The sequence below is a fragment of the Gavia stellata genome, chromosome 10 (genome assembly GCF_030936135.1).
Source record: "Gavia stellata isolate bGavSte3 chromosome 10, bGavSte3.hap2, whole genome shotgun sequence".
NCBI lineage: Eukaryota > Metazoa > Chordata > Aves > Gaviiformes > Gaviidae > Gavia > Gavia stellata.
The window spans coordinates 25,013,285-25,025,654 of record NC_082603.1 but is presented as its reverse complement, the minus strand read 5'-3'; the positions used below and the strand labels follow the sequence as shown (position 1 = coordinate 25,025,654).

General features: G+C 53.8%; 1 protein-coding gene across 3 annotated transcripts in view; it reads right to left on the bottom strand.

The window, feature by feature from the left end:
- The window catches only part of RNF220 (ring finger protein 220), a 225,741-nt gene that overhangs the window by 90,790 nt on the left and 122,581 nt on the right, over window positions 1–12,370 (bottom strand). The window lies entirely within an intron of this gene.

Here is a 12,370-nt window from a genome sequence, read left to right as displayed (position 1 = left end):
CGCAAGGCGTTTGCAGGCCAGGACTGGGTCACTTGGAAGGTAGAGCTTTCCCCTCATGAGCAGAATAGGAAATGCTGTTTTGGAGAGCATTTAAGTGAGGAAAAAAGGGACCCAGCCCATCAACAGCCATGACAGCATGTGATGTACACAGCCCCTCATCACTAACCAGCATGGAGTAGATGATACTCCCAAGTCACTCTGAATGAGCAAAGTTTACAAGGCATGAGGGCTCTCTCCGCCCAGGAGCTCAGCAAGTTGCCAAATGAATGGAATAAATTGTTTATAATTCAATTGCTCAGCTCTGCTGACGGCTTATTGCACAGCCAGGTGCCTCCCAGGGACTGCCACCACAGGTGGCAGAGGCAGTGGCACTGGGTAGGGAGCACTGACGGAGGCACGTTTCCTGCTGGGGATGTGCTCGCTCTTCCCTAACAGCCCTTCGTTGGGCAGACCCCAGGGCATCTGCCCAGGTTTCAGGGCATCGTCTCCCTACACTGTCCTTCCTCGTGGCCATACGAAACTTGCCCCGGGAAGACAAGCTCTTCTCTCCCAACTCCTGATTTCTCCTATCTCAAACTGTTTTCCACTTGTCTGAGTACCAAACTCCCCCTCCTCCGAGATGCCTCCCTCCATCTCGCCGTCCTATTTCCTCTCTCTGCCTCTTAAACACTCCATCATTTAAACCCAATCAAAGCCGGTTGATCTGAAACTCTTCTGAATAGAAATGACCCCATGCTGGGGCCTCGCGGCCCCGTGTGCCGCTTCGGGGGCCGCGCTGAAACCAGGTGGGTGGTAATGGAAGTGCTGACACAGGCTCCTTGACAGCATCACCACTGCCAGCGCCTGTAATAATCCCTCCCGGCTCACCCGCAACTTGGTTTCCGCGGCGATTATTTTCCATTCGATGATGGGCTTGCTGTTATTTGTGTACTGATAGCAGATATCTCGTGTGACAAGTCTCCTTTCCTTCCAGCTCAAAAAACAATAATTCAAAGAAAGCCCCATATTAGCTTAGAAATAGCCAAACGCTTGCTCTTCTCCTGGCGAGCCCGCGCCACAGCTGATGAGGCTTGAAGAGCCCTGACAGTAAGTGGCAGCCAAGGGGCTGCGCCGCAGCTGGGGGAGGATGACAACAGTGGGGTGAGGAAGGCAGAGATGGTTCCTGTGTCAGTGCAGAGCACCCTGGAATAACGGCAGAGGCAAAAAGTATTTGGTAATAAAGTGGGGGAGCAGGAATAACGTTGTTCATCGCTCTCCCATCTCCCTGTTATTTACTGGTGTGCTCCCAGTGCCAACCCCATGGGGCTGCATCCTGCCTGCTGGGCACCGCCTTGGATCCTGCTGGCTTTGACTGGGGCCAAAAGGTGAGTGGCCTCCCAAAACCTGCACAGGGGGGTGGCTTGAGGTCAGGGCATGTCCCGCTCCTTCCAGCAGGCCCTTCCTCTCGGGCTCCTGCCCGGCTGTGTGGGATGCAGACATCGCCTGTCTGAGATGCAGACCTTGGCCATGCGGGACGCAGACCTCAGCTTGCTGCCCTGAACTGGGCGCCCTGGATCCGTCCCCTCTTGCACTTGATCTGCACAGGGCAGTGGAGAGCCAAACGCCGGGAATGGCAATGGGCAATGAGGTGACTTCAGGTTCGCTGTGGATCGGTTCAACATCTGGCTGTAACCGCATCCACAGCACGACCTAACTCTGCAAGGACCCCACAGTGCAGCGAGTGCATCCAGATCACCAAGGAATCATCCTGCGCCTCACAGACCTGCCCTTCCCTGGACCATGTGCATTTTGGAGGTCTGGGCATGCAGGAAGGGAGCAGGGGTCTGGAAAAGTGATTTTTCATGTAAGAAAAGGCTTTTGAGGAGTCACTTCTTCGCCGCTCCTGCATCACAACGCAAAGCTGCCGCAGGGCAGCGGCAGAAGCTGGACTCAGATTGTGCTGGACATGGCATGGGCACAGGGCCACTCCTGCCTTCAACCCAACAGAGAGGAGTGCAGGGGTGGCTGACAGCCAGTTTTATACAGCTGGGGTAAGAGAGGCACAGACGGACCAAGGGACCTCTACAAACTCATGAGCAAACTGGGGCGCAGCAAAGAGCTAAACTCAGCCTCCTGCATCCCCGCCAAAGGCCTGATCCCCAGCTCTGCTCCCTGGTAGGGTGCCTGGGCTGCCAAGCAGCTTAGCAAATATACCTGCTTCTCCTGAGGCTAAAAACTACAGAGGGATCTGAGGCAGAAAAGCTTGCTAAAATATTGATTTCCTTCCAAAGAAAAGAGTTGCTCTTGTAGCTCTGTCTCCAGGCAAGAGGACTGGTGTAAACTGGCGCAATGCTGCTGCCAAACGCCAGCTGGGAATCCAGTCCTGAGTGATCCCATGGGTTGCTCAGTAAAAATGGGTGTTCAAGCAGCACCCTGGGCTCTTCAAAAGCTGTTATATGTCCCGTTGGGTCCGGCACCACGTTTCTTATGGGAGCTGGCAGCCCAGCAGTGGGGAAAGGCGAGGAGCCCCTCCGAGCATCCGACCCCACTGCTTGCGATCCCAGCCCCAGCTCTCCATCTGCGGAGATCACGGCTGCCTGGTGCGGGGCAGAGGAAGATGGATTGAGCTGGGCAATAATTTAAGAAACTGAGTGAGTCTGTACATCCAATCACTTTACAAATCAGGGGAAAAGGAGAGAGGAGGAAAGGCAGGAGGGGGGGGAGAAGTGAAAAGGCCGCGCAGGGAAATGCATCACAATTACTGTCTCGGCTCTAATGAGGAGCCTGTCATGAGGCTGTCATCCTGCGGAAAGCCACCTACTCAGAAAGATTCAATAAAAAAGTAGCAGAGAGATAAAAAAGAGATATATTTCAGCCCTTGCTAATATTCTTTTCATTTGTCCCAGCACAAAATAAGATACTGCACTTAACCGGCTCGGTTAAAATGAAAAGGGGGGGGGGCGGGAAGGGAGCAGCATTGATCAATACCACTAAAAGCCGGGAGACACGGTGATGGAGTGCAATTTTTTTGTCTGTGCTGAAGCATAGCAGAGGCCCGGGCGGGGTAATTTATGATTCGCACGCATGCTGGCTAACTAGAGGCTGACAAGACAATGAATCCTCGATGAGAGGGATGTGGGCTGCCGGGAGAGCTGGAAAAGGGACACTGTGACAGGGACCTGGTAGGGAGAGGGGAAGAGGAGGGCTGGGATGGGCTGTGGCCCCGTCTCCCCACGGCACTACTCCTGGGCTCAGTACGGCTCCGCAGAGCAGAGCAGAGCAGAAACACCTCCCTGGGCTTCACAAGAGAAAAACAGAGGAATGCCAAGAGCAAGCCAAGGGGCTGCACTGCTTCCGTCCTTGCCCTCCTCCCTCGCGGCTCCTGGCCAGGCAGGCTGCCTGTGCTGACTTCCCCTGAAGAAGCACATCGGTGCCCGACAATGACCTGCTCTGGGCTGGAGATGGACCAACGCGGGACAGTGGGGACCAGGGACAGAGACAGATGACCCCTTCTCTGCTCAGCTTCTATGATGGGTGTTGGTATGAGTCTGGGCAAGCTCAGGACCACAGAGCTGGACCTTCCTGCTGCCACCCATCCTCTGCCCTGGCAGTGAAACTGGAGCCTCCTCCAACCCACTGCCTCGTCTCCAAAACACACAAGTCCTGGGGAGCAGCTGGGTCTCCCCAGCATCAGTGGGGTCCCTGGCTTCAGTGAACATGGCACAGCAGAAACGCTCCTGGGGGCACCCTACAGCTCTATTCCTCCAGCCTGAGGGACCTCCTGGAGCATGATGCACCTCCTTCCCCCACATCCTTGAGCTGCCCTCCATCCTATGGATCTTGTCACGCCATGCAGCCAAGACTGGCCAGGCTGTGGACAGATCACCCAGAGCCGGTGGGACCCAGGGGCCATGCATGAAATTCCATCAATGCTGTGGCCCACAGCCAGTCCTTCCACAGTGGGGCTTGTGAAACGAGGCACTGGGACCCAGCACACACCCCAGCAGGCCGGCAGCCAGGCAGGAGACCCCAGGGCTCTCTCGCTGCCTGCACCATGTGTGCAGCCATGGCTGGACCAAGTGCAGGGAGTGGCTCTGCCTCCTCACCATCCCTCCTCCTCCTCCTCGGCCACCCGGCATGCCTGGGGTTGTGCACCCAGATATGGCAGCTGGGTGACATTCTCCAATAGGCCTGGCCTCTGGCCCTGTTTGCTATTACAAGGGTCATTTTTTGTCCCTTGCTGAACCAGTCCCCCAAGCTGGGGCTCCTGCTGGCCTGGTAGGAGAGGGCAGAGAGGAGGAGCTGCATAGCTGCATCGCCGACGCGTGCCTTGGTTATCCATGCTCTGCATCAGTTCTTGGGATGAAAAGACCTGGAGCAAAATACCTTCTTTAGCTGCCAAAAAATAATGGCAGTGGGAACTAGAAAAGGTGGGAGTTTCACAGGAACACCCCCGTGTCTGGCTGGGAGCCTGTAAGAGAGCTGGGGTCCTACGTCCCAGACACTTTTGAGGTCTGCACCATGCCCTGATTGCTTCATCCATACCAGAAACCAGGATGCAGTCATGAGCAGGAGCAACAGCCCTGCACAGGGGCGGGGGGAGTGCTGGAGGGGCTTCTCCCTCCCAGCTTTATCCCACCACTGCACATCCCAGCTCCCAGATACCGCAGGATGATCCTGCACCAGACTGCAGCTGCCTATTTCTTGCACACCTCATCCTCCTGTTCCTCCGGGTCCTTGGCAAAGGATCTGGCCGCATCCTGAGAGACAGGATCAGCCTAGAAATGGGTCGCTGCCTTCACCATTGGCAAGGAAACAAGAGCCTGAAGACCACCCCGCTGCCAGTGGGCTGGGGGCTTGCTGTGGGTCCTCCCGCAGCCCAGTGAGGCACCCTGAGAGGGGTTCCAGCCCCATCCTGTGCCCGCAGCAGATGCTCGCAGGCAGCCATACGTCTCCATGCCCTTGACTTGGAGGGCAGCCTGTTAAGTTGGTGATATACTGATGCGTCTATAATTTGAAGGGGTGATGGGGTAGAGTCTTTCCCTGCCTCCCACCCACTCCCTCCCCCCACTTTCTGGCTCCTCTCCTCTCCTCCCTTGGGGGTGTGTGGGGCACATATCGAAAACACAGATATTGAACTGTCAAAACTATTTCCTACAAGAAAATAGATTCATCAGCTTGCAGCACGCAGGGTCATTGCCACATTTTCCCCTCGCGCCAGCACCTGCACATGCCGGCGCATACCCAATGCCTCTTCGCAGCACCGGCACTTTAGCTTGTAGCTCAGGGCCCTTAAGTGACTTTGAGAAATGGATAATCGATTATAATTCCACGGGCCTCTCTGCAGATTTATCCGGAGAATGTATAAAAGCCAGGGCTTGGGAGAAGCGGGTCCTTCTGGCCAACACGTCGATTGCCTGCGCTCTCCGTGCCCAGCTTGGAAAATCGCATCCCGAGCACGACTCTGTTTAATCCATCAGTACACAATCAATGCACTCTGTAATCAACTCTTGATCACTTAATTTTACACATGTTGGCTGAATCCCTTTGTTTAATCACTAGATCAGGCCGCCTTGTTGCACTGCCCCCTCCCTGCTTAACCCTCCCTGACCCTCATCCCCCCGCCGCCGGCACCACCAAACGCAGCCAGGAGCCTTCATTTCACCTTGAGGAAGAGCTCCCATGAATTTAGACAGCCGTGAGGTGGCAAAGGAAGGGCTGAAAGGAAAACAGAGGGAGAGAAAAAATGACGCTGGAGAGAAAGAAAATATATTCCATTCTGTGTCTTCCTAGAGCTTGTCCTGGCCATTTCCACCCACATCATAACAGAAATCTCTGCTGGGGTTTCAGAGGGGGCTGGATGTTGGGATACGTGCACTGAAGGCCTGCAGCATCCCAGGGAGAACGGGCATGTTGGGGTGTCACTGGGCAGATGCACCGGCACATAACGGGCACCCATCACGTGGCTCCCCGAGCTTCATCTAGCCCCTCCATCATCCTCCCCACCCCGTTATTATTTTGAGTGTTTTAGCAGCTGAGGCCATTACAAGCATCGGTTCTTGATCTTTCCCTCCCAGAGGCATCCTTGGGAACATTGTTCCCATCTCACCGGGGTTCATCTTCCTTTTTATGGCAAGAGCACGACCCTCGGGTTACGAACGCATGTAAATGCAGCTATTTGGCATTTTTAGCGTGATTTGTGTCGCTAGCCTGATGCCACCTCACCCTTCACACGTGCTCCGCTGGCATGCCAGGGTCAGCGTCCGGAGGATGCTCATAGGTGGAGATGTCTGACTGCCCGACATTGAAATACGCTAGGGTTTTGCATGCATGCGCCTCATCCTGCAGTCGAATAACCCTTTCCAAGAAGAGTTTGTGGCATTTTGACTCTGTGCTGAGAACCTGAAGGCTCAGAGACAGGGGGACCACATACTTGCAATCCAAACATGGACCATTTTGACCGGCCACGTAGGTCACGCAGCACGTTCCTCCTACCCGAGCAGCGCAGCGGTCATTCATAGCACGGTTAAATCTTCCTTTTTAAAGAGGCCTTGATGCCGCCTTTAATTTGGCACGTGGAGTAACTGCTGCTCATGCTTGCAAGAATAAACGATGGGATATGCTTGAACAAGAGGGATCTGGAAGCGCAATTGCCAGGGGAGCGTGCAAATGTTAGCTTTGCACAGGAAACTCGCACAAAACTGTGTGTTGACTCCAAGAGGCCAGTTGTAGGACAAAGCAGGCGCGGATGTTTAAAGAGAATTCCAGTTGCTATCCTATAGCAAATAGTCTTCAAAGAGCCCCTGGAGCTCTCGGCTTCTCAGCATGGAAAGAGGAGCTTGTACAAGATGAAACGCAAATAAATAGTTTACCATAGAAAAGATATCCAAGGCAAAGAGTGAGATGTAAGTTTTAGATCTCACATTAGCCAGCTGGGGTTTTATTGGTCCCCAAGTAAAAGCTGTAAATAAAATACAAACCTAACCTGCATATTGTCAAACTACATTTAAAAAACCCCACAACTTAATTGCACTCAAGAGCACCAAGGGGCGAACTGGTGCACGGTGCATCACAAGGGAGCCTGCAGAGCTGTTAGTAAAGTGTAAATCCAAGAGCTGGACAAGTGGAGCCTTTTACCTTGGGATCTGCTGACAGGCACAGATTACTCCAGCTTTGCTAATGTAGCTCCTTCCTGCCCCAGAAACTCTTAGTAAAGGGTTAGTAAGAACAGAGAGCACAAAAAGCTCTCTTCTCTGCTCACACTGACATCGGTGCCAGGGAGGAAGGATGGGTGGTGGGTGGGATGCTGAGACCCCATCTCCTTGTTTCCAGGCTCCTGCCTGGCTGTAGGGAGCGAAGGTGATGCTGTGCTTCAGGGAGGCACAGCCCAGGTGACAGGGACAGTGTCTCCAGCCAGAATTAGCCAGCAGGGAATGGGTGAGTGACCAGAGCATCTTCATCTCCTGTCCTGACTGCTGAGGACTCCCGGGGGCTCCTGTGCCAGCCTCTGCAGCAGTGCTCCTGGGGAGCTCCAGAGCAAGGACAGGTCTTCCCTCCACATCAGGCTCTCATCCCTCCTATGCAGAACTTAGCTGCTCTTTTCATCCATTTTCCCTTTCCACTGCATTCATTCTTTAAACCTTAATATATGCTGATATGTTGACAACATCAAAACTAGCCCACCTGACTCAGTTTAAGAAACTGCTCTTCCCAGCAGATTCGTGCTTGGGATCTGGTCTGGGCTTCACCTGACCACAGTCTGCAGGGCTTTTTCCCTGGGGTCTGCACTTGTTTAAGGTGGTCTGACTTCCGTGGGAACAGGTAAAGCCAGACTAGGTCACTCTGTCCCTGGAGTCCCTGGGCAGGGGTCTGCCACCAAACCAGAAAAGGGACAACTTGCTTTGGCCAGGGGTGATGCTGGGCTGTACAACAGTCGCTCTTCAGCCAACCCCTTCTACCCGTCCCTACTCCTCTTCCTCATCCCCTGGTACAACACGCACTGTTTGGATTGGTGTCGTGCTGTGCAGGAGCAGGGCAGGATGAGACCTCGCAGACATGTCCAGGGGACCAGGTAGCATCTCTCCCACCAGCACTGCTGGGGAGGGTTTGCACCAGCCAAGCTGCCCTCATGCCCCATGGAGCTGGCCCTCCCCATGGCCAGGCAAACCCCACACTGATTTATTTGCTGCCTCCAGACCCCTTTCACAGGCAATCAAGGACGATGCCCTGCCCTGGAGAGCTTAGTGCCCAAGTGGAGCGTGCAGGAGGGGAACCCAGGCAGAGAAGGACATGACCAGGTTGGGAGAAGAAGATAACGGCAAAGCTGGGGAGGGGTTTACAAACCCTGGCCCAGCAGCAGTGAACCCTCTGGGAAGAGCAGGAAAGACCTCACTGCAAGCCACCGTGGAGGAGACCGAGCGCAGGGCCGGAGGAGAGCCTCCCCCGCTGTCACCCACATGCCAACACAGGCAATGACAGTGTCACATCCCTTCCGCTGTTTTCAGGTGGAGGGAGGGAAATAAGAAAAAAAAAAACTAAAACAACCTGCCAAGGACTAATTAATATTTAATTTACTGCAAAATGTACTTATTATTCCCAAGTAATTGGCCGACTGCACAGCTGTGACCACTAATGAATAGAGGGGGGACAAGATGCAGGGACAGGAGGCAGGCGGGGGGAGCGCAGGGCTGGTGTTGTCTTTGATCAGACCCTGCTGCCTGCCTTTAATGTGCATAATAAGAAAACTTAAACAGCTTTGATTTTTTTTTTTGAGATCTAAAAACGGCCATGATGCCACTAATGGATTGCGTTTAGCTTATTGCACTGTAATCGCCCTATTATCACTGCAACTTTAACGAGGGGGGAAAAAAGGACTTTGGAAGATGGCATTTGCAAATAGGTTGTTGAATAATACTGCTGCTAAACACAGAGAAAACAGGCGAGTCCTCCTTATTGTGATTCCTTGCATAGATTGCCAATACCTGAGGCACTCAGCATCCCCGTCTCTATTGCCGCTTTTCGCTCCGTGATTGAACTATTGGCTCATTTAACTCTAAGGACGGGAAATATTTTTTTACTTGCTAATAGAAGTGTGGCTCGGCTGTGGCCCAGCGTAGAGTTTTAGATCAGTTTTTCTTGATGGCTTATTCTGCAGAGAGAGTTAATTTCACCCCACTGCAGAGTGCTTAAGTGGGATTTAAGTGGCACGTGAGTCTTTCGCTGGCCCCTTCGCACAAGGAGAAATCTGCCCTGAGAGCCTCCCCTCCCTGGAAAGGGAAGCTCAGCACAAGGCGAGGACGCATCCTGACGCTTCAGCCTCTTCATCGGCTGCTGGGATCTGGTGTTTCATGTACAGCCTTGACCTGCATGGGCACAGCTTCTGGGGACGGGGTCGCACTCGTCCCAGTGCCCCAAGGCGCTTTGGCTGATGCACGAGGAAATGCGCCTTTGCTGTGTGGAGGGGATGTGGAGGAGCATGGGGAAGCGACTGAAAGACCTGGTTTCTCCCGCTTTTTGGCTCCTGACCTGGCCAGACCCTCACTGTTCCCTCCCACAATGGCCACAGTCGCTGCAGCCATCACTTTTTCCCCAGGAGGTCAACAAGACCAGAGCTGCCTTCCCCCTGCCCCGAGTTTCACCCCTCCTCTCCTCCACCGCATCCCCCACCCCAATTAAAGGCCTGGCGGTGTGTCCAAAGGCTCCTTCAGCTTTATGACAGCACTGAGACCTCGGGCTGAATTCCCATCCCACTTCCACGGGTGTAAATCCAAAGCAACTTCATGGACTTCAACGGCGTGAAAGACAGATCAGCACTTGGCACCTCCGCTCCTCTCGGCATCCAAGTCTGTTGAGCAGCGGGCCGGGAGACGTGCCGTCACGGCCCCCGCTGCTCCCGCCCCGTGGCTGGCTCTTCCCTCCAGCTAAAGCAAACAGCTCATCAGACACCGTCCCGGGGAGGCTGCACCGTGGCAGGCGGCCACGGCACACAGCAGAGGGGGGAACGGCTCCGGCAGGGGAGAGGGGTGAATCATGAGAGCAAAGAGGAGACAGAGCACACGCACCCTGCGAAGCCATCAAGTGGCTGGAGGGAGATGAAAGAAGGGCAGTGGGAAGGATCAGGAGTTGGCAGAGCTACGCCCATGCAGCTCAGCGGAGCGAGGAGTGATGCCCCTGACCTGCTGCCGGCCCTGCGTGTCTCTGTGCACGGACCTTGTATTGAGGCGGCGGATTGACACCTCTCCATCCCTCTGCAAGGGACCAGTGCCAGTGACTTTCCTACCCCGTGGGGACAGCAGCAGAGCAGGCTGGTGCATGCAGCTTTTTGGGGGGTGGACCTGCTCTGCGCAGCCTGATGTGCAGATGTAGAGGGAAAAGGCACGGTTGAGCTTGGGAAATGCACAATAAGAAACTCCGGTCTGTTTGTACGGCAGTGGATGTGTAGGAAGCTGTGCAACCCTCCCTGCCTGCGCGAGGGCAGGACGCTGGCGTCAAGCTCCCTGGGGGCTGCAGACTAGAGGATGGGCTGGAGGGGCTGCCAGCCCATCCCCATCACCCGTGGGTGACCATCACGGGCAGAATCGTCCGAGAATGGATCCCCCCTGTAATGCAGCCCCGGCTGATATCCAAAACGGGCACGTTTGGCTTGAAAGCAACTCCAGCTCCACTTTTTGACAACACGTTGTGCATTATCCCCGTAGTAAAACCGTAATGGCAGCAGAAAACTACATGTTAATCCAATAAATAGTAACAGGCCTCCGTGGAGGCATTAGAGGGGAGCATGTCAGCACACAGCCGGCTGTCTCAGTGCTGAGGGAGCCCCACAGCCAGAGGACACCGGGGACTGCAAGGTGAGGAGCAGACCGGGTGCAACGGGGTTTGCAGGGAAGCCCCCTCTCCCTGCCTGCATGGCATCTGTCGCATGTTGGACCGGCTCGCATGGCTCCTCTCTGAGGGTGAAATTCAAACCGAGACACCGGGACTGAGCCAAGAGCGTCGGCGTTGTGCCAGCCCCATCCCCACTCCATGAGCCATGTCAAGGGCACTGAGCCTCAGGCAGAGGTATCACCTCTCTTCCCAAGCTCTCCATCCCCACCTCTGCCTGATGCCCAGCAGCTTTCCGTGTCTCTCTCGGGCTGCCCCGCTCCTTCCCTCTCCCCTCTGTGTTCTTGTGCCAGACCAAGAAGCAGGCACTGCTAGAAAATGCTCCCCAAAACCATATTTCTGCCTTGTTCCTGACTGGCAGATCTTGCAGAAGAAAAATTGCCACCAGACATTACAGGGGAAAAGCAATTTAGGTTGGGCTCTTGGCAAACTCAGCTGGTATTTGACTTGTGTCGCTTGATTTTCCTTGCTGGGTGCTGCCTCTCCGGCATCGGGAGGGAGCTGGCTGTCAACCCACAGAGTTTTATTTTGGATTTTATTAAACCTGATCAGAAAAGCACTGGTTTTTTGGTCCTACCTCAAGGCGGCACTCAGCTGGCCCTCAGCATCTGCCAAAATGATAATTTGATTAGTGCCTTATGTGGGGAGGCTGATGATTCATAACCATTGGTGGCCACTGGGAAGCGGGTCAGCACTATCCCTATTTCCAAAAAACTGCTGCAAAGAGGGGAGTACGGTCTTGTGGCCATGATGTGACAGAGGGACTCAGGACCAGAGACCACCTGTTTGATGTCATTCATTTTTCCATGCTTTGAGCCCTCATTTCTAAAAAGAAATTGTCTTTTCCATATTTTGGGTCACTTCTCTGTTCAGCCTTCAAGCTCAATGGGGCAGGGACTGTCCGCAGTGCTCTGCTGCTATAGGGGCCCCATCTAAGCGCAGCCTCAAGAAGAACATAAATAACATTATAAATAATACAACAAAATACTAAAAGAATATAAATAATAAAAATAATATAAATAATGAAAAACTCAGTCTTGGCTCCCAGTCCTCTCCTTGCCTGACCCGACTTTCGTCCTCCCGCTCGCTCCTCCCTGCAGCACCAGAGCCAATGCTCAGTAGCAGATTCCAGGTCAACCCCCCCCACATATCCCCCATATCAGCACTGCAGCTTGGACACAGCCACAAAAATCCAGCACAGGCAAAAAAAATCAACAAAACACCCCAGGGAATTTAAAAATCTGACCAGATAGGCACTATTGATGGAGAAATATAAATGCTGCTATTTCAGTGGTGGCTTCGCGAGCCCTAAACCTGAGCTGCAAAGTGGATTGTTGGGTTCGATTTGTCAAACTGGGAGGCTGGCAACTTTGGGCAGCTTCACAGACTGTGTTTTATGGAACCTTTCAGGAACCCTCAATAAAAAATGTATTAGATTAGTAATTTGAGTCCCAAATGACCAATTTGAAACGATTGCTTTCTTATGATTTTTCTGAAAGTGCCTGTTTCA